Consider the following 23,034-nt stretch of genomic DNA (forward strand, 5'->3'; position numbering starts at 1 on the left):
CTCTCATTGGTAGAGTCATGGACAGAAACCACCAAGCCTCCTTCTGATTAAACCACCTTAACTGTACTGCAGGCATATAAATCCCCTAAATTCTCTTCTTAGAAGTTCCGGTGGCCCACAGGTTCTTAGAGATCAAAGTCCCCCATCCCCATGCCTAGGATCATGGTATATCCACCAAGGACTTCCACTTCGTAGACAGCACGAATGCCCCTATTCCCAGCTGAGAGATTTTCCAATCATTTATCCCCTTCCCTTCATGGGTATTTGATGATGAGCAGCTCCTGTTTGGCCAGCAGCTGTTACAGGCATTCAAACCTTTATGGCTTAATTTTTCACAGTCTGACCTTCAGCTTTCTGCACATCATTTAAGATAGGATGTTCAGTGATTAGGGCATCTCAGAATTCAGAATTTATCAATAGTTTGCTTCTTTCCCCCCCACCTCCACAAAATTTTGTATGGCCTCCTGGCTTGGCATCATGGGAATTTTCCTGGCTTACCCTAGGAAACTTGTCCTACCCTAGTAGGAAGGTGCTGGGAGCTTGTGCATTGAACAGGAAAACATCCAGGAACCCCAGAGACTTTTAAGTTTTAATCCTTATATAATAATTATGTACATAAACAAATGCAAATGAGCACCTGTTTTTTTGAATCACTAGCTTTAGGCATTTTTTTTTGGTAGTAAGACAATAAAATTATCCAGCAAATATAGTTCAGAGCCTTTGCTCCTGAAACATTTTATTCCTGAGGCCTGTTTTCCATGTGCTTCTTTCTCTTCAAAGTTGACTTTCCAAATTCCTTTTGTCTGGCACATAGTAGTTGCTTAATAAACGCTTCATCTATCTATCTGCCTACCTATATCTTTATCTATATCTATTTCTCTATTGTCTATCTCCTTATCCCTCATCTTTCTCTCTTTTTTTTAGCTCCTAGAGGATATCACCAGTTTCCCACCCCCACCTCCCAATTACCTGATTAAACTCATTAAGTCTCCTGCCCCTAAAACACGTGCCTATCCTGGTCCCTTTGTCAGGGTTACTAGACTTTCAGTTTCAGATGTCATGTCTGATACTAAAGCTATGTGATTGGAGACTTGAAGTCATACACTGATTCCAATATTTCTAAAGATCTAGGATTTCTTTTGTGTGGACATCAGCTCTGCTGACACAGATTACAGCCATTCTGTGCCTCAGCTGATGGTTTCATAAGCTTCTATGACCAAAATAATTGGTCATTTGGTAGCTAAACTTTTGGTGAAGAACTTAAGGCGGCCAGTGTTGGGCTGATAGATATTGCTGGGTGTCTCAGGTATTATTTTTTTTCTTTTCATTTTTCATAGTATTTTTATTAATTCTGCATTATGTATCAGGACAGTTTTTAGCATTCATTTTTACAAGATTTTGAGTTCCAAACTTTTCTCCCTCCCTCCTTCCCCTCCCCTCCTCCTAAAATTTTATATAGGTTATATATGTATAATTATGTAAAACTCACAGATGCAATGCAAAACTAGGAGATGAGAAAACTCTAAATTCTGGTATTTGGGCCAAGTGAGGAAAACCTAGTTTTCATCACTTTCCTTCCTATGGAGTATGACCTAGTGGATAGAATGTTGGACACAGAGTCAGGAAAACTTTGGTTCAAATCCTGCCACTGACAATAACTTTGTGACCTTGGGTAAGTCATATGACTTTTCCAAATTTCCTCATTTGTAAAATGTAGACAATAATTCTTGTTATTTGCCTCAGAGAGTTGTGGTGGCATTCAAATAAGATAATGCACCTAAAGTGCTTTGGAAAGTTAAAAATATTTTATGTCCTTTCTCAATGGATAGAATACTGGGCCTGAAGTCAGGATGAACAGAGTTCAAATCCAGCCTCAAACGCCAAGTGTGTAACCCTGGGCAACTCAAATTCCGTTTGCCTCTGTTTCCTCATCTATAAAATGGGGATGTCACACTTACCCTTCATGTTTGTTGTAAGATCAAATAAGATAATAATTGTAAAGTATTTAATACAGTGCCTGGCACATAGTAAGAACTGTATAAGTGTTATCTATTATTATTTATTTTTTTTTGCGGGGCAATTGGGGTTAAGTGACTTGCCCAGGGGCACACAGCTAGTAAGTGTTAAGTGTCTGAGGCCGGATTTGAACTCAGGTACTCCTGACTCCAGGGCCGAAGCTCTATCCACTGCGCCACCTAGCTGCCCCTATTATTATTATTATTATTAATAGTTATCTGTCAAACTGTTAAAACGTATGGGTTCTCCTCATACCTTTCTGACTATTCTCTGTCTCCCTTATGGGATTTTCTTCTTACTTTTATTCCCTAACTTTGAATAGACTCTGAACTCCATTACCATCATTCAGATTAGAGCTCTGTCACTCCTTGAAAGAGCTAGCTCATTGTCTTCTACGGTTACCTATCACATATATGCACATAAATTATAGATCTATATCTCTAACTATGAACTGTCACTGGCATTCTGATTTCATATTTATAACTTCCTTGAGGACTTTATAGCAAATATAAAATCTAGAATCTGTAATTCTCCATCTCTTTCCCCAGTACGCAATCTTCTTCCTACCTAACATTTCTGTCAATAGTAACCCCAGTTGGATCTCCATTAATAGGGAATGATAAATAATATGTGGTGTGTGGTTGTGTTTGAATACTATTGTGCTACAAGAAATGAAGAACAAGATGGTTTCAGAGAAAGCCTGGAAAAATTTACATGAACTGATGTACAGTGAAGTGAGCAGAACCAGGAAAACATTGTACATAGTAACAGCAATATTGCACAATGATCAGCTGTGAATCACTTAGCTATTCTCAGTAATACAATGATCCAAGATAATCCCAAATGACTGATGATGAAAAATGTTATCCCACCTCCAGAGAAAGAACTGATGGATTCTGAATGCAAATTGAAGCATTCTTTTTAAAACTTTATTTTTCTTGGGTTTTTTTGTTGTTGTGTTTTGCAACATGGTTAATATGGACGTGTTTCATACAACTTCACATATAAAATATATATCACATTGCTTACTTTTTCAAGGAAGAGGGAAGGGAGGGAGGAACAGAAGGGATTTAGAATTCAAGATTTAAAAAAATGATCGTTAATAATTGTTTTTTGCATGTATTTGGGAAAAAAGAACCTCATTCTTCCATTCTCATTGATTCATGTATCTCCTTCATTTCTTAATATCCAACTTAGAAATTATGTGATTACTTCTTTTTGCTCAAAGTTTCTTTAATTTCTGTTTTTCTCTATTGCCATCCTGGTCCTGGCCTTTATCATCTAAGACAGTCAAAATAAACTGGTTTTCAAGTTTCATCCCTGATACTTATTACCTGTGTGACCTCAAGCAAGTAACCTAAACTCTTAGGGGTGGAGCAAAGGAGTTAGGGGACGTTCCGGGCACAGGTATCAGTATGTTTTCTTTTCTTTTTATTTGTGAGGCAATTGGGGTTAAGTGACTTGCCTAGGGTCACACAGCTAGTTAAGTGTTAAGTGCCTGAGGCGGGATTTGACCTCAGGTCCTCCTGACTCCAGGGCCAGTGCTCTATCCACTGCGCCACCTAGCTGCCCCCACAGGTATCAGTGTGAACAAAAGAATGGAGGTAGGAGAGTACGAGCCATGTTTTACAGGATGATGAATTCTATTTGGTTGGAGTCTGTCTGGGAGCATCCAACTAAGTCTAAAGGACACTGATTCTTCATGGGTGGCCCTTCTATGCCTTGAGGTAATCAAGAAGGCTGAGGTCATCAGGAAGGTTCATCCAGGAAAGAATGGCTTGAGCCTTATTTGACCTCCTGGGCCAATCAAGTCCTGGATCTGTTGCCTTTTTAGGAGAACTCTAACCCAATCCATATTTCCTGCACTGGGGATGGGGAACCCTGGTAAATACTGGTCCTATCATGATGTTCAAGCTAGTAGTGCTTTCCTCAGTGACTCCTTGATGATGCACAGAAAGTAGGCAGGCATTCCTTCAGCCTCCAAGGGTGGGCCCATGCAGGTGGGACAGTAGAAGGACTAAAGCTGCCCTCAAGTCCTGGAGACTCAGACCACTAGAACTGGTCCCTGGAAGAGGAGAGAACAAGACTTTAGTGCTGGCCTCCTCAGGGCTCCTTCATATTTTCTATCATATAGAGTCTATAGTCCTTATAATACCTGAACCTAAAAGACCCAATGCAAAATAAAATGGTTTTGGGGCAGGGAGGAAGCTTATCCCAGGATGTCTGCCTCCTTTTAATGTCACCAACCAAAGAAATATAAGGGATCTAGAAGGGAAAAAATGTGCCAGGAACCTAATTTAAGGCTTCCTTAAGGTGGGCAGGGTAGCTTACACTCTGCCCGTTCATGTTTCAATTCACATGACTTCTGCCTTTGCTATTCAATAATAATGCCTAAATACCATAGCAACCACTATAGCAAGTGGCATACCATGTTCCTTCCAGGCTATATGGTATTTTCTTAAAGAAACACACTCCCCACCTACCACTTGGAAACAGAATTTTTCTAACACTTCTGGATTCTTTCCAGAAAAGCATTGGCACAAGAATGACAATTCCTCTTCCCTGGAAAAGATATTTCCCTTCCTTCTTTCATTTAGTTGGGTGGGTTAAGTGAATACTCCAGCAGTAACATTATTTGGCAGGCCTGGTTGATGGGAAATAAGGTCAACTCAGCACCTGCTAGATGGGGGTTGAAACCATTTCCACCACAAAAGCTGCAAGTCAGTTTTTGCCTCCCAAAGAAAGAGGTGGGGATTTCAAAGAACCTTATTGACCCAAGAAGGAGAACCAGGAGCAATGGAAGTATCAATGAAGCAAATCTAGGCTTGATGTCAGGAAAAACTTCCTAATTATTAGAGTGGACAGGAATGGAATGGGCTGCTTTGGGAGGTGGTAGGTTCTCCTTCCTTGGGGGCTTCAAGCAGAGGCTAGAAGCCCACTTGACAGGTATATTAAATGAGGATTTCTTTGTGGAATGCATTGGGCTTGATGGGTACTGAGGTCCTTTCCATTTGTTAAATACTGTGATTCTGCATATTCAAAGAAGGGTTGTTATATCTTCCCATTCATTCATTTGTTCATTTACTTATTTATCTATCATCTATCTATCCATTAATTCATTCATTTGCTTGTTTAGTTAGTTTTTGTGGGGCAATGAGGGTTAAGTGACTTGCCCAGGGTCACACAGCTAGAAAGTATCAAGTGTCTGAGGCTGGATTTGAAATCATGTCCTATTGAATCAGGGGCCGGTGCTTTATCCACTGTGCCACCCAGCTGCCCCTTCTCCTTCATTTAAACAAATAATTGATATTTTCTTGTTTTTATATAATCTTCATTTTCAAATGGACCCCTTCCTTATTCCCTCCCTGGAAAGTCTTTCTTGGTGATGAATAAGAAAGAAAGAGGGTAAAAAAGGGCCAAACAAACCAGCAAATAAGCAGAATCAGACAGTACTTGCAGAGCTCCATGCCCTTACTTCCTCACCTCTGCAAAGAAGGGGGAGCAGTATGTTTTCTCATCCCTTCTTCAGAGCCAAGCTTGGTTGATTGAATTACAGTGCTCACTCTGTTGTGTCCCTTTAGATTGTTGTAGCTGTCAGTGTGTATTGTTTTCCTGGTTCTGCTTACTTTATCTTGCATCACTTCATATAATTCTCTACATACTTCTGTTTTTTAAAAATACATATTCAACATTTCTTATGATATAATAATATGTCATCACACCCAGGTCCCAAGATTTGTTTAACCATTTGCCAATGGATGGGCATCACTTTACTTCTAATTTAATTACTACAAAAAAGTGCAACTATAAATATTTTGGCATACATAGGACATTTCTTTCTCTCTTTGAATGAGTTGGAGGTACAGATGTAGTCCTGGGATTTCTGCATCAAAGAGCATGGACATTTTTGTTACTTTTGTGATAGAATTCCAAACTGTTTTTCAGAATGATTAGATCAAGTCAGGGCTCCACTCACCATGTATTATGGTACTTATCTTTCCATAATTTCTCTAACATTAGCTATTCCTATCTTTTGTCATCTTTGTCACTTTGCTGAGTTGAAACCAGAGTTGTTTTGATCTTCATTTCTTATTTGTGATTCAGAGAAAGTTTTCTAGATCATGAATAATCTAGATCCATGCAGCTATTTTTAAAAGTAATAAACATTTTTATTTATAGTTTTTTATTTCTCGTTCTCTCCCTCCCCTCCCCCTTTTCTGAGTCAGTAAGCAATCAGATATAGGTTATACATGCACAATTAATTTTGTATGAGAAAACTTGAATCAAAGAAAAAAATGAAAGAAAGTGAGAAATAGCATGCTTCATTCTGTGTTTCATCAATATCAGTTCTTTCTTTGGAGGTGGACAGTATATTTCATCAATAGTCCTTTGGGATTGTCTTAAATTGTATTGTTGAGAATAGTTAATTCTTTCACAGTTCTTCAAACAATATTCTGTCTTTGTGCACAATGTTCTCTTGGTTCTGTTCTCTTCACTATACATCAGCTCATACAAGTCTTTCCAAGCCTTTCTGAAATCATCCTACTTGTCATTTCTTATACATGCAACTATTTTTGAGAACTATTTGTTCATATACTTTGATTATGTGGAAATTTATTTTGATTTGGGGACCCCACCTTTGGGCTGAGATTAGAAAGCCCCGGGCCCTTAAGACTTTTATGTGTGGGAGGGGCTGGTGCCCCTCCCCCACCCAGCTTTAGCTGAGCAAAAAAAAAAAAAAACCCAAAAAAACCCTGTGGGCTGTATGAGATGCCAGGTCAGACAGTTGGAGGGAAAAAAAAAAAAACCCAGCTCCCTCCGCCCTGAGCGGATCTATCCCAGAGATCCTGGCTCGTCCAGGCGGGCCTCTGGCAAAGCCCATGCAGAGGTCCCTGGGCACACAGCAAGGGGCACAGGCCCCTGGAGCACTGGGTATGGTATGCATGAGACACCTGAGCGTCCCCTTCCCCCAGCCACAGCCGGGGCTGGCAGATTAGCTTGGTGTGTGTGTGGGGGGGGGGCGCAAAAAGCCCCAAGATTTGAGTGGGGAGAAGCAAGATATATATATATATATATATATATATATATGTATATATGTATATATATGTATGTGTGTATATATATGTATGTGTGTATATATATATGTATGTGTGATATATATAGATATATATATATATCTATATATATCACACACATACATACCTGGGAGTAAGAAACGGGGGACTGACAAGATTAGGAGAACAGAGAGAGGCCAAAGGACAAGATTAAGGGAGCAGAGAAGGACACAGGAGAAGGCTAAAGGACTAGAGCAAGAGGCAGGGTACAGGTTGGAGAAAGCGAAGATTAAGAGAACAGAAGGACACTGGAGCACTAGGCGAACAGAAGGAGAGGTCGGTGAGAGAGAAACACAGGGGTTCAGCGGTGGCAGTAAGGAGAGGAAAGTTAGAAGCAGGGGGATTTACAAAATGAAAGGGGCTCAGAGTTAGAAAGGACCTGAGTAGTGAAAGTGGAATATACCCTAAGGCAAGAGGCAGCTAAGGCCCTTATTGTATTAAAAAAGTTCCAGGCCAGCAGGTGAAAAGAGACACCTGGAACACAGTCAGGTTGTACGTTTTATTTCCCTGTATTCTTAATTGTAAATAGTATCTCATAAATAAACTCTGCTTTGATTATTTAGTTAAGAGGCTTCTTAATCTTTTGCTTATCAATTTGGGAGCAGTGTGGAGAAATTTTAAACAGCCCATACTAAATTAATAGCAATCAGATAGTCAGTTCAGTCAACAGTCCCCAGATTAGTCCTCCAGTCAGCTTTAGCCCCCAAATTAGGCTAGTCATTCAAAATATTTTCACACACCTAAGATTGACCAATGATGGTAAAAGTAATAGGATTTTATTATTAATTTATTATTAACTGCCAATTGAGGGAGCAAGGCTCAAAATTAGGTGGATGGACAAGGTAAGGTTGATAGAAATCCAGGATACTTAAGGTGGGGTTGGGGCAATTCAGGACACACACAATGGAGTTGGGACAATCAAGCATATGTTGGGGGGGGGGTTGTGAGACATAATTGAGAATGCAACCAAGGTAGTGTGATGATTTTAAAGCTACTGCTAGAAGAAGATGAAAGGGGTGGTATCAATGATGGTCCTTTGATAGGCACATCCACATTACACCAGGTTATACTTTGTTTTCAATGGGTAGGATACAGTCTTTTCATCCCTGTATATGTCGGGACAGCTCATGAATGCAGACTGGAGCCAGAGCTTTTATAAGAAAGACGAGGGTGGAGAGGTGGGAGGAAGGTCTGAGTCTTGCTCAGGCATGTCTAATTGATTCCTTCCTCCTTGTCACAGGCAGAGAGATGCTGAGGTGTGGCTCTTGAGGTGTCCCAGGGGGTGTTCCTTTTTCTTACACAGTAGATTCACTAGAATTTGAGAGTACAGGTTAATAATTGCTTTTAATAAAGTACAAACAAGCACAAAGTTTCCCAGGCCTTCTCCTATTAAAGTATGGTTGATGATTCTAAGGTAAAAACTAACTTACCAGGATGTTCTATGAGGCCTGAGAATCTCCAGAGAACATTTGGAAGGGCACACACTTAGATTGCAGGTCAATCTAGCTGGGCGTAGGGGAGTTAACTGTACCAGGTCTGTTTCACAGGGTGCAGGTCCACAACATGAGGCCTTGCTGAGTACAAAATAGGACCAGAAATTCACAGAATCAGATACTTAGATCTCAGAGGCCATCTGATTCAATAATTTTACATACGGGGAGACTGAGGCAAAGAGAAAAGTGTTTTTGCCCAGGGTCACACAGCTAGTAAATATCTGAGATAGGATTTGAACCCAAATATTCTGGACTTCCAGTTCAGTGCTCTATCTACTACTTCATGTAGCCTCTCTTCTACCATAGAAGACTAAAGATAATGGGAGGTTCCAGAACAAAGGCAGGAATGGTACTAGAAAAAAATAGAGGAGTATCTAGGGCAAAGGAAGTCTATTGCATGCAAATGTTAGGGATCTCAAAGATGACCTTCAAAATAGAGGAGTTTGGACCCCTCCATAACAGGCGAGGAAAACGGGGCCCAGAACAATTACATGAAAAGTATTTAGACCTTGAAAGACTGTAAAAGAAGAGAAAAAAATTCTAAGTAGTTAGAAGGTGGTGATCAAAGGTGCAGAAGTGGGAAAAGGCAAAGTTTTACTGGGGAAGACATTTGCTAGACCGGTTTGGTTGAAGAGGGTTTGATTTAAGAAAATGAGATGTTCAGGGGCAGCTAGGTGGCGCAGTTGATAAAGCACTGGCCCTGGATTTAGGAGGACCTGAGTTCAAATCCAGCCTCAGACACTTGACACTTATTAGCTGTGTGGCCCTGGGCAAGTCACTTGACCTTCATTGCCCTACCAAAAAAAAAAATCTATGAGAAGAAAATGAGATGTTCTTTGTATTTGTATCCCCAGTGCCTACCACAGTGCATGTTACAAAGATCGGTGTTTACCAAATGCTAATTGATTGATTATGTGGAAGAATAGTTAGGTGAAACAAAGTTGGAAAGATAGTTGGAACCAGATCAAGAAGGGCTTTGAAAGAAACTCTAAGGAGATTGGACTTTATCATATAGGCAATGAAATGCCACTGAAGATGGCAAAAGGGAATGCCATTATAAAAACAGTATTGTGGAAGGATTAATTTGGTAGTAATAGGTAGCTAGGTGGTGCAGTGGATAGAGTGCTGGGACTGGAGTCAGGAAGACTCATCTTTCTGAGTTCAAATGTGGCCTCAGACATTTACTAGCTATGTGACCCTGGGCAGGTCACTTAACCTTGTTTGCCTCAGTTTCCTTATCTATCAAATGAGCTGGAGAAGGAAATGGCAAACAATTCCAGTATCTTTGCCAAGAAAATCCCAAAATGGGGGTCACAGAATCAAACAAGACAGAAAAACAACTTAACAATGTGTAGAGTCTGAAAAAGAAGATAGTTAAGAACTTTTTGAAAATCAAGAATGGTATCATTATTTCCCTTCCTACCTCCCCACCCCCAAAACATGGAGAGATAACTACCTACCAGTCTGCTTAAGCTATAAAATCTTTAGATAATTATATACACACATGTAAGGGTGTCCACGATGAAATACATTAGAATGTGAGTTTCTCAAAAGCTTGGAATCATGTTTTTGTTTTTCTTTGTATACTCGGTGCTTGGCATAGTGGAATTTTTAAATTTATTTTTATGTTCATTCATTCATTTATTCATTATTTGCTTATTTATTACATAGTAACAAATACTTGTTGACTAAAATTTGAAGAGACAATAGACAGCATCACATAAGAAACTTTCTTTATTAGACCATATCTTTAATTAAATTCAAGGAACATTTATTAGGCACCAACTATGTACTAGGCACTACACTATGTATCAATAATACAAATACCTTTTTCTTTTTTTTTGGCGGGGCAATGAGGGTTAAGTGACTTGCCCAGGGTCACACAGCTAGTAAGTGTCAAGTGTCTGAGGTCAGATTTGAACTCAGGCCCTCCTGAATCCGGGGCTGGTGTTTTATCCACTGCACCACCTAGCTGCCCCTCAAATACCAAATACCAAAGCAAAAAAATTCTTAATCTCAGGAACTTTACATACTCCTGGAGGGATACAGAACATACTTAATGTGTGTAAACATGCAAAGTAAAACCACAAAACCTCACGACTCTTACCCAGGCAGAGCTTAGGAAGGCAGGAGACTATTGCTGATGCGAAGGCACCTGCTCCAGCACCTTCCTTTTCCTATTGCTGGACCCAGAACAGTGGGTTACTAGCCCAAGAGGTCTTCCCCTTTGGGGTTTATCCCATCTGTCCATATAATGTTGTCTACTTCCTTGTAGTCATCAACCGCCTCACTCCCATTTTTCAAGGAGTTCAGTAAATGACAGTATTCTCTCTAACCTCTGCTCTCATATTCAAGGACTTCAATATGCATATATAATTGTCCCCTCAAACACCCTTTCTTTCCAATTCATTAATCTCTTTAGTTGCCAAGCCTTACACTTTTATCCCACCCTAGCTACCCAAAGGGTTATGCAAGACTCAGATCTTGCCATCACTCATAACTGAAAAGTCAATCCTCGATGTTCAAATCTGAAATTTTTTTCTCTGATTATAATCTCTTATCCTCATAGCTGCCTCTTTCTAAACCTGATCTTTATCTCCACTCTGCCCTACAGACTCTCCACCCTTCTCCCTATCATGCCTGCTCTGGTTTTACTTTCTTCTCTGCATATACCCACAATTCACTAGTTGAATGCTACAACATTCTCTACCCTGAATCCTCCCCACTCTGGTTATGTTGCTGACCATGCTTTGCCAAATCTGTTACCAAAAGGGGCAGCTAGGTAGAACAGTGGATAGAGCACTGGACTTGGAATCAGGAAGACTTTTCTTTCTAAGTTCAAATCCAGCCTCAGATACTCAGCTGTGTGACCCTGGGCCAGTCACTAAATATTATTTGCCTCAGTTCCTCATCTGTAAAAATGAGCAAGAGAAGGAAATGGCAAACAACTCCAGTATCTTTGTAAGAAAACCTCAAATGGGGTCATGAAGAGTTAAATGGAACTAAAATGATTGAACACTCCTGGATTACCCTGACAATCCACCTTCTCTACCCCTATTTTTGTGCTGCTGAAAAAAGTCAAAAGCACGCTGTCAAGGTCTGTAACAAATATATCTTATTTCATTTCAACTGGGTTCCCAGGGATGCTCAGAAAGCCTCTTATTTTTCTCTGATTAACTCTTCATCACCCACAATCCCAATGACTGAAATTTCTTCTTCCCCTTTCAAGCTTCCATATGCCATCCTCCTTTTTAGCAGTGGATCTTGTCTCCTACTTTAACTGAGAAAATTGAGGCAATTTGCCTTGAACTCTTCTTATCTTAAACTTCAGCATGCATCTCCCCTTCTGTCCTCTTTAGTTCAAGACCCTGAGGAAGAATTGGTCCTTCTCTTTTTCAAAGTCAACTCTATACTTAAAACCCCTTGACCTTCTCTCCTTTAGGAGTTTGTCCTTCCAATAATCCTTTCTCTCTCATCTCCAGTTTTGCCTTATTTATTGACTTCTTTATTGTTGCTTACAAACCTTGCTGCCTGCTCCCCCATCCTTAAAAAAACCTTCATTTGACCCCGGCAAGCCTTTATGCTTTACAATTGTACCTCTTTTCCTTTTCTCAGCAAATGCACTAGAAAAAAAGTCTATACTGTTTGTCTCTCCTTTTCCCCATTCAAATCTCCCCCTTCTGAACCCCTTACAATGTGTCTTATGACTGTACCATTCTACTGAATCTATTCTTTCTAGAGTTTCTAGGGGTCTCTTATCTGCTGCATTCAATGTTTGGATGTTTTTTCAGTCCTCATATGACTTGATTTTTTTTGGGGGGGGGAACTGTCAACCACCCCTTTCTCTTGGCTATACTCTCCTGACACTGATCTCATGACACTGCCCTCTCCTGGTTCTCTTCTTACCTGCCTAATCTTTCCTTCTGTTTTATTCCTGGCTTAATATTAATAATCCAAGGGCCATCAAAATAAGGTATCTCTATTTTTATGTTCATCAAGGGATCTTGTATGATTTTGACACGTGCGTGGAAAACATTTTGGAGAAGAGCCTTTGAGGTGATATTTTGCTCAATGGAATCAAATACATTTTTATAGTCAATAATGAGTAAAGTGGGATCTTATATTTTTCTATACCTTTCAACCGATTATATGATTGCAAAGATGTAGTCTGATCTAAGATAGTATTAGCAAAAGCTCACCTAGCCCCTTCTCACACCTTCATTAAGGATGTCCTCATTAACTGTGTTGATTATTTTTTTAAATTAGGAAAGTATGCAAACATCATTAATTATTAATGTTCTATAACTTTTTGGTTAATAATGAGTTTTCATTTGTTTCCAGGCATATGGTATCTTTCTGTTCTTCAAATACCTAGAAATTAGATTGGTCATCAAATTGCATTATTTCCAAATGTACCTCCTTTGGGTATCCTCAGTCTAGTCCATCTGCTCATTCCATCTTTGTTTTCCACAGTGTTATTTCCAAATCTTCATGCAGCTCATCAGGAACTGTAATACAAATGTGGCAATTCCACTGTCTTTGATGGTAAAAAGAGTTATAAATATCTCTATAGATCTTTTCCAGCTTTTATTGATTTGTTGTCCTTCCAGTCTCATCCTTAAAAGCTTTCAGAATGACATTGCTTAGTTCAGTCTCATGAAGCTTTCTCTAAACTTGTTTCTCCTTCCACTGCTTCTCACTATTTTATTAGGCAATAAAACTCATAATCCTCCTTTGTAAGATTTTACAAACATGTTTATGTTCTAAACTGGTGTTGCCATTCACTGCTTGGCAAGAAGATCAAGTGTTTCTAAGCTTCTTTGGTCTCTTCATTTTGACAATTGTTTTACATTGGTTAATCTTTAAAGAGAGTTTTAATGTGTCCATTTGTCTGAAATTTTCCTATTTTCATGTCAACAACTTGTTTAAGTGAGTCAGGTTGGAGTTGTTTTAATTGCATGTAATATCTTCTCATTTTTATTCTTTTATACATTTCAAGTTGTATTCATATCTTTGCAATAATGAGTTTGTAATTTAACTGGACATAGATGTTATTTGGAAATGAGCCCTGTATTTGAACCAAGCTATTCCCTGTCTATTAAAATGGAATACATATTATAATTTGTTATGTTATTTAGTTGTGTCCAACTCCTTTCAACTCTTTTCTCAAAGAAAATGTTTGTGATAAACTGTGAGGTTTTGGTGTAGTCTATAAGCTTATGGTCTCTCTTTTTTATTACTCCTGAACCATATTTTCCAAAATAGTTCTCTCTGTTCTCCTCATGTCCATTTGAAAAGTTAAAGTTACTGAATATCAAAGCATATGTTTACTTAATTTGAAGGATTTTATAGAGTTCTTCATAGACTTTTTCTACTCCATTGTTTGCTACAGATTTTACTATATACACTGCAATTTTTTATAGTAGCCATTTTTCAAATGCTTATCATGAGCACTGTAATATGAGATAAACAAATGTCCCATGAAATTATATTTCTTGCTCCATTTGGGTACACAATAAAAACCAGTCCTCCACTCCCAGTTCCTTTATTTGCTTTTTCAAAGTGAGCCATTCTTCCTTTTAGTTGCAACCCCTTTGTTTCTTCCAATTTTACTTATAACAAAATTCTAAAAATTATTATCACTCAGTTCTTTAAGTGTGATGTCTAGTCATTGTCTAGTCACTAAGCAAGGATTCTGCATTTAAAGTGCCAATAACTAGTAGTTTATGACTATAAGCCATGTTAAAACAAAAACAAAAAACCCAACAACTATGATTCCTAGACCCTTCTGTCCAAGCAATGCAGAACTTAACATGGCTGGTTTCCATATGTAATAAGTTTCCATGTGTAAGACCTTCAGTATTGGAACAAATGAAACAAGCATAGGTCATTCTTCAGTTAACAAAAGAACATTTGTTTAGCCATAGCATAGAGGAGATACTCAACAAAGATGTAGTAGTTTGCTTATTCTATGAGACAATCAAATCTCAAAGGCAGTTTTAATGTCTTTTATGGAAAAAACTAACCAGCCTGCATTGGGTCAGGGTAAGTGTTAGCAAGAGCTAGCTCATCTCTCATGATAAGAGACTGGTAGATAATTTTGATCCTACCACAACACAGAATATTTTAAAAATAAAGAGAAAGACCCTAGGGGGAGGTCTTGAATGCACTGAACAAATCTTCTGTGGAGAATTATGGGAAGTTATGTTCAAGGATCCCCCAGGATGAGAAAGTATGGATAATGATATACTGTTGGAGGGAATATATTGATGATCATAAATTCATTGAAGCTTAGAGCTATTGTAGTATGGTTTGGAGAAGTAAGGGAGAGTAGAGTCTGGAGGATTAGCTAGACTATTTCATTCCAAATGGGAGGTGATAAGGAATTTAACTAGGGTGATGGCAGTGTGATTAGAAAGACAAGAGGAAATGGAAAAGACATTAAAGGAAGAATTATGTGCATTGACTGACCAGGTGACGACATATGCCTTTAATTTTTGCTACTGATGAGGCTGAAGCTGATGGATTGATTGAACTCAGGAGTTCTGACCTTCAGTAGGGCTAAAGCTGATCTGGTGTTGGCAATAAATCTGTCACTCAGGAGATCACCAAGCAGCCTGAGTAGTGTCAGAAATAGAATAGGTCAAAACTTCCATGCTGATTGGGCCCATGAGTGTCTGCTGCACTTCAAGCATGAGCAAAATGGGGAGACCTAGTCTCTAAAAAAATTGGTGACTGATTAGATACGGGGGCTAAGGGAGAATGAAGTCAAAAATTGCTTCCAAGTTTTAAGTGATTGAGAAAATATAGTTATACGGAAGTCAGAATCAATGAGTAAAAATTTGTTTAGCACTTGATCTGTACTAGGCACCATACTAAATATTGAGGATCAAGAGAAAAAGAAATTATTTGCTTCAGTGCGCTTCTGTATCTCTCCCCGCCCCCCCCCTCCAGTTTTGGCCAATTCTGTTTTTCAAGGAGTTCTTTTCTTTAGTGAATTTTTGGGCCTCATTTACCATTAGGTCAATTTTGGTTTTTAAGGTATTATTTTCTTCAGTTTTTTGTATGCTTATTTTACGAAGCTGTTAATTCTCTTTCCATAATTTTCTTGCATCACTCTCATTTCTTTTCCTAGCTTTTCCTCTGCTTTCTTTAACTCTTCTGTGAATATTTTGTTTTTATTTTTTTAGTGAGGCAATTGGGGTTAAGTGACTTGCCCAGGGTCACACAGCTAGTAAGTGTCAAGTGTCTGAGGCCGGATTTGAACTCAGGTCCTCCTGACTCCAGGGCTAGTGCTCTATCCACTGCTCCACCTAGCTGCCCCACTCTTCTGTGAATCTTGTTAGGCTTTTCTTTGAGGTTTTGCTTATAGCTGTTTTTACATTGTTTTCTTCTTCTGAATTTATGTCTTGGTCTTCCCTGGAATTGTAGTAGCTTTTATGGTTAATTTTATTTTGTTGTTGTTGTTTATTCATTTTTGCAACCTATTTCTTGACAGAACTTTACGTTAAAATTGTACTTTGTTTACCTGTGTTGGGGAGGCACTGTCCAAAATTTCAGTCTTTTTCTGTGCTGTGGTTTTCAAAGCTAGTTCTGGGGTTTGTAAGTTTTTAGGGCTTCCACGATGGTGTGATTTGGGGAAAGGTGTGGTCACTGCTCTCCCAATCTGTGCTCTGGTCTTTACCTAAGAAAGGCCCCTGCTCTCCTGTAGCTGTAAATACATGCATTCCTCTCTGCCTTGGAATTGTGACCAGGGTTCCTGCTGCCTTGTGAATGACAACAATCACTCCTCTCCACCTTGGGACTGCAACTCAGAAATACGTTTGAACAATAGAATTGCCAATCAGAACCAGCTGTACTCAGTGCTGCTGGCAAAGGGTCCCCTGTAATCTCTTTCTAATAAGTTGTCTGACCACCCCCACCCCCTAATATCTCTGGGCTGAGAGCTCCAGAAGCTACTGCTACTCCTGCTACTGTCCTGGCCACTTCCAAGGCCCCCACCCCCCCACCCTGGTGTCATAAACCTCACTTGCTAATCTCTTATGTTGTCTTAGGCTGGAAAAATGTCTTACCCTGACCTTTTCTTGGCTCTACTGCTCCCAAATTTGATTTGAAGCATTATGTTAACATTGTTTGGAGGAGAACAGCTGATTCCTGTCTGCACTCATCTATCTTGGTTCTGTCTAATGCCAATGTTTCTTAGCCACCTCTACATTTAGCAGAAGGAGTCCAGGCCCAGTCAAGTTTCCCATCTTACAGGGAGATACAATACTTTAGGGGAGTTGGAGATAATGTGTTCATCAATTGTGGCTTTTTGGTATTTTATTATTTTCCTTGAACTTGGACTCCTTTAGAATATTAGCTCCTTGAAGGAAAGAACCATATTTTGCCTGCCCTTTTGTCCCCAGGCCTTAGCACAGTGCCTAGCATATACAAAGTGCTTCATAAATGCTTGTTGTTGAGCTCTGTGTGGCAAAATACTATGCAGCACTATAGTATAACTTATTGCAGAGATCTCTGATTCACTCTTTCCTGCTACCACTGTAAGGTAAAAAGGAAGAAGCTATCTTTATCAGAGCTAGGACCAAGGGACACAGCAACAGAAATAACACACTGATATGAGGGGCATTCTTCAGCTGAGAATTCACTCTATGAGTCAAATAACAAGTCTAGTCCATATCTCTATCCTAGCGGTGAAGAGTATGGATTCTGCGTGTTCATGTGCATGTGTATGTACACGTGTATGCATACAAGCATTTGTATTTGTGCATGTGTATGAGCATGTGTCTGTGTGTGTGCACATGTGTGTGTCTGTGTGCTTCCAGGTTAGACTATATGCTGTAGAATAATGATCATACTACTCTAATGTGCATTCTCTTGTTTGTCCATAAGGTTGAACTGTTGGTATACAATGTGATTGATTGTTAGAGTTTACTAACTACCATGGCTGTTTTGGGAGACTAGTTCTTTCTTTCTTAGAAACTGACCAGCACCAAGGACTATTGTCACTTGAGTCTACTGCTATCACAAAAGCCTTTCACCACTCTGAGACTCACCATTGGTGAGACAGCAAGCATGGGCCTAAGAAATACAGGAATGGTGTCAACTCTAATGGTGTTATATGCCCTGCTTAACATAAATGATATACACATTTATAAAGGAATAATTCCTAATGTAACTACTAGAGAATTATTAAATTCCCCACTGATGGTAATAACAAGGAATTAATTATCAAGAAAAAATCTGAGGATGTCCAGGCCAAGGGAGTTAATGAGGACAAAGTGAGAAATGTGCAAATAGGCAGAATATCATCTGAGTAGTTCATGTGTCTTCTTCCCTGGATCATGGTGTGGTTAGAACATCAACCCCAGAAACTCCAGATACAGTAGGGAAAACCTGCTGTTGGTCTACAGGCCCTACTAAAGAGGTCTAAATGTGGAAAGCCATGGCACTTTTTCAGTGGGCAACCCTGTGCTCACAAAATGATATTACCTTTAGGGGGCAGCTAGGTGGCACAGTGGATAAAGCACTGGCCCTGGATTCAGGAGTACCTGAGATCAGATTCGGCCTCAGACACTTGACACTTACTAGCTGTGTGACCCTGGGCAAGTCACTTAACCCTCATTGTCCCACAAATAAAAAGAAAAAGAAAAGGGTGAATTCACCACCAATCAAAAAAAAAAAGAAAAGAAAAAAAATGATATTACCTTTAAATATGACCTGGAATGTGTTACAGATGTGATACAAGCTAAGATACAAAGTGACCAAAAACACTAAATGATAACTTTGGATCTGTGACTCAACAGAAAACTCTAGGGTTGGTACAAATAAATTCTACTGCACCAAGATGGCAATGAATGGGTATAAGAAGTTCGAGACTGGTACTTCATATATTCAAAGAAAAATGTCAACTTATGCTCTATTATCAGAGAAATTTGTGTTAGCAATAATAGCTAGCATTTAATAGCATTGTAGGGTTTGTAAAGTGCTTTACATTGGTTATCTCATTTGAACCTCATAATAACCCTGGTAGGTAATTAACATTGTTATCCCTATTTTATGGCTGAGGGAACTGAGGCAGGGGGTGGTTAAGTGACTTGTCCAGGGTCATATAATTAGTGACCAAGGCAAGATTTGAACTCAGGTTTTCCAGACTCCAAGTCCAGTTCTCTATCCACTGGCCACCTAGCAGTTTCTATGGAGTTTATATGTGTATATATTTTTTTCTCTTGAAGGAAATACGAAAAAAAAATATTAGCAACATCCTAGTGATGAAGGACCATTCCACCCAGTATTCAAAAGCATGTCTAAATAGGCATCAGAAATCTTATACAATTGTTAAATTGTCATAGCAGTTGTATCTCTTTCTTTATGGCTTAGCTGGCAGGATCCACACCGAACAAGGTAGAGACTTGGAAAGCAAACTACTTAACCATACATTATCAATCTCAAGGACATCCAAGGCTTGATGACTTCAACCATACACTGTTAAATAAACTGGGGATTCAGAGGCCTGAACTGAAAGCTGTCAGTGACCATTGACATTTCTAGTGCATGCATCCAATGCTTCAATAAATTATGTCATTGCTTTTACTGTGCACCTTTTGATTTTTGAGAGGAGAGCCAATTTTGCTTATTGACTTATTTTTGGAGTCTCAGAACATTAAAGAATGTATACAGAATCAGATAAGAGTGCTGGACCTGGAGTTAAGAAGACCTATGTTCAAATCCAACCTCAGACACCAACAGTATGATCTAGGCAAATCACATGATCTTTACCTACCTTAGTTTTATCATCTGTATGATGGGGGTAATAATAACACCTACCTAGCAGGGTTGTTGTGAGGATCAAAGGAGAAAATATTTGTCAAGTGCTCAGCACAGTACCTGACACACAGTAGGCATTTAATAAATATGTTTCCTTCCTATAAGTATGTCTTTTAGCTATGATGTTGGCTAACAGAAATCTACTACCTCGATTCACCTCAGCTTACAAAGGTTCAAAAATCAACAAATAACAGTATAATGCTAGAATTTATTATGAAGCTCTTAAATAAGAGAAGGAAATTCTGCTAGCAAATCTTGATGGGTGGAGAACACACAAAATAATAGATCGCTGGAAACCCATGCCACAGCATTCTTGCTAAATGCTTTGCTTCTAGTAGGTTGCTTGCCAGAATACAAAATGACACCAGAGAGTGGATGGGACCCTATAAAGACAATGCATTGCACCCACCTATTGTCTATTGGTAACTGAGAGGGAGTCCATGATAAGTTGATTAAATGAGCTCTGAGAATAAGAGCCCCCTCACCAGTTGCAGAGAGAAGGCAAGAGTGAGATAAAAATTCTGAAGGTGGTGATTCAATAAGAAACAGTAACAACTATTGGGGCCTACTGGGAGTCCAGGAAACTCAACTAAGTTTACTATGGTCCCAAGGGACCTCCATTCAGGACTCCATTCTAGCTTAGTATTCTAGTTGTCCAAGTCCTCTCAGGAACACAGGCTTCCAAAGGGGTTAAAATAATAATAAAAGGTAATCATCCCTGTTCTAGAACTTGCTTTCTTGAGAAGTCCCTGGTGTCAGGTTCTTTTTGGATCATTGCCTCCATCTGCCATGGGAAATAAATCTCATTATTTATCATTATTGTTTGAAACTAGCTTGATGTTGCTAGAAAATTGTCTAACCCAAAGCTTATGGTAGAGGCCAGGCTGGCAGTGATGCTCTGGGGGGAAGGAGAGGCCTGGATGGCTTAGATCCCATCCAGGTCTTGTTCTGGATCCCCCAAATTAGATTGAATGCATATGCTTACTTGCTGATAGATGTTTCACGCAACCTTATCAAGCAATTGCTTTACTGTGACTGTGCTGTTTGTGTGCTGGTACTGTTCTATACTCTACATGATATAAACCTTTCTGAGACTTGAGAGGGAGCCACACCTCTTTTTCTGGCTCTCTCCTTTGCTGAAATAATCTAACAAAATTCTTTCTAAAATTCTTTCCATTTTGGGGGTTTGTTCTCCATAAACACCACCTTGCCCCCTTTTTTCCCCATAGGCCATAGCCAAGGACCACATCTTCTTATTTTTGTCATCTTCTCTAGCACCCAGTTCAGTGCTGTCTATACATTAAGTGCTTAATAAATATTTTGTTTAATCAGAGTGAACCCTGGGCAGTCATGTGTTCCACAGGGCAGTCCAACATGGACACTTTTCTGCTAAATTTATTCAAAAGTCAAGGCATCCTTATCCATAAGGACTTGTTCTGTTTTCCAGAAAACCATAATGGTTCACGACATTGTGGGATTTCTGCCTCACTGATGAGGAGACAGAGGCAGCCCCCCTGTCAGCCTGCACCCATACTTCCATCTCATTTGCATTATTTGATCATGGCCCATGAAGAGGCAATGTCAAGAATTTGTGCCCGCGTGGGTTCTGGGGCACGGGGGTTGCCTGACTTCAAAGCCTGAAGACGATAGTACTTCTTCAGCTATGACACCAGGCCATGCTTTTCTCCCGACTTTCCTTACTGTCTGACTTTGACCAGAATTCCAGGCCCAAGCACCAGTTCAGGTTTTCCCTTTGAGGCCTTAATGAGAGCCCAAGTCCTCCACACCACTCTCAGGACAGCTCATCTTGCTCAGGAAATCTCTTCAGTCCTAACATTTCATATTCTGAACAACTCCTAGCTCTACAGGTTAAATGAACAAAATAACATTGTGACAGGTGGGGGTGGGGCCTAGAAGGTGGTAACAAATATTCCCAGGTGTTAACCTTGCTTCCCCAGGATGAAGATCTGCAAAGATCTAAGAAAACAGCTTTGCCATCTTGAGACCATACTTCTGCAAAGATCTTTCATTAAAGATATAAAAAGAAGGGAGGAGTGAGTTACTAGTGCACACTCTTCATCCCTAGAAGTACCCCCCACCTTTGGAAATGAGGTTCTCCAAGGAGAACACTCCTTGGTAGGGAGTGTCTCAAAATAATTGATTTATCAAATAAGTTTCCTAGCCTGAATCTCCCTTCCAGTGAATTGACTTCTTCTCCTAGGGAGAATGCCAAGCCCAGCCATAAAGCATGTGAGACCTGGGGGAAGAATACACCCCCCACAATGGTATGTCCCTGGCTACTTCTCTACGGGTCAGTGCTCTAATCAGGTAAAGCACTCACAGAAAATGTCTAATGGGGGAACTCCCACACAGTGCAGCTGTACTCTTCCCTGAGCATCCAAGCCTTACTTGGGTTTGGTCCCATCTCCACTGATAAACCAATTCTGTTCAAACCTAAATGTTGCCACCAGGTTTCAAAAGCAAGAATTTCACAACTGTGTTAGGGTATTTTAAGTCTGATTTCCCCATTACACAAATAAGGAAACTGAGGCTCAGAGACTTGCCTATTATCACCCAGGGCAGCTAGGTGGCCTAGTGGATAAGTGCTAAGACTTTAGAGGAAGGAAGACCTGAGTTCAAATTCTGCCACCCTCAGACACTAGCTCTATAACCTTGGGCAGTGAACTTTGTTGTTGTTATTGTTTTTGGTTTTTTTGTGAGGCAATTGTGGTTAAGAGACTTGCCCAGGGTCATACAGTTAGTAAGTATCAAGTGTCTGAGGCCAGATTTGAACTTAGGTCCTCCTGACTCCAAGGCCATTGCTCTATCCACTGCACCACCTAGCTGCCCTGGGCAGTGCACTTTTTGTTGTTCAGTCATTTGATGGTGTCTGACTCTTCATGACCTCATGGACAATGGCAAGCCAATGCTGTCCATGGGGTTTTCTTGGAAAAGATAATGGAATGGCTTGGCCTTTCCTTCTCAAGTGGGTTAAGGCAAATGAAAAGAAGGGTAACATAGCTAGTAGGTGTCTGAAGCCAAATTTGAACTCAGATCTTCCTGACTCCAGGCCCAGGACTCTATCCACTGAGCCACCTATCTGCCTGGGCAAGCCACTTAACCTCTGCCAATCCCAGCTTCCTCATTTGTAAAATGAAGATAATAATAGCACCTAACTCATGGGGTTATGAGGCTCACATGAGGAAATATATGGGGAAGCTCTCTATAAACATCAGTTATCATAACTAGTAAGTTTCAGAGGTAGAATTTGAACTCATATCTTTGCTGAATCAAGTCTAATAAACTTAAGTGAGGTCACACCACTGCCTTTCATACTCAATTGCTGCATTATTCAGCCAGTGCCTACACTTCTTTTTTTTTTAATTATAAAAGTATTTTATTATTTTCCAGTTACATGTAGAGATAGTTTTCAGCATTTGTTTTTATCAGTGCCTACACTTCTGCTGGTTTCTTCTGATCGTTGTGCTAACACAAGGACTCGTTGCTGGAACAGGACCTAAATGAGGCAGCACAGCCTTCCTGTTAGCTTGTACCCACACATCTATCCCATGTGCTGTTTGATC

This window comes from Dromiciops gliroides, chromosome 2 (genome assembly GCF_019393635.1).
Source record: "Dromiciops gliroides isolate mDroGli1 chromosome 2, mDroGli1.pri, whole genome shotgun sequence".
In the NCBI taxonomy this organism is placed as follows: domain Eukaryota; kingdom Metazoa; phylum Chordata; class Mammalia; order Microbiotheria; family Microbiotheriidae; genus Dromiciops; species Dromiciops gliroides.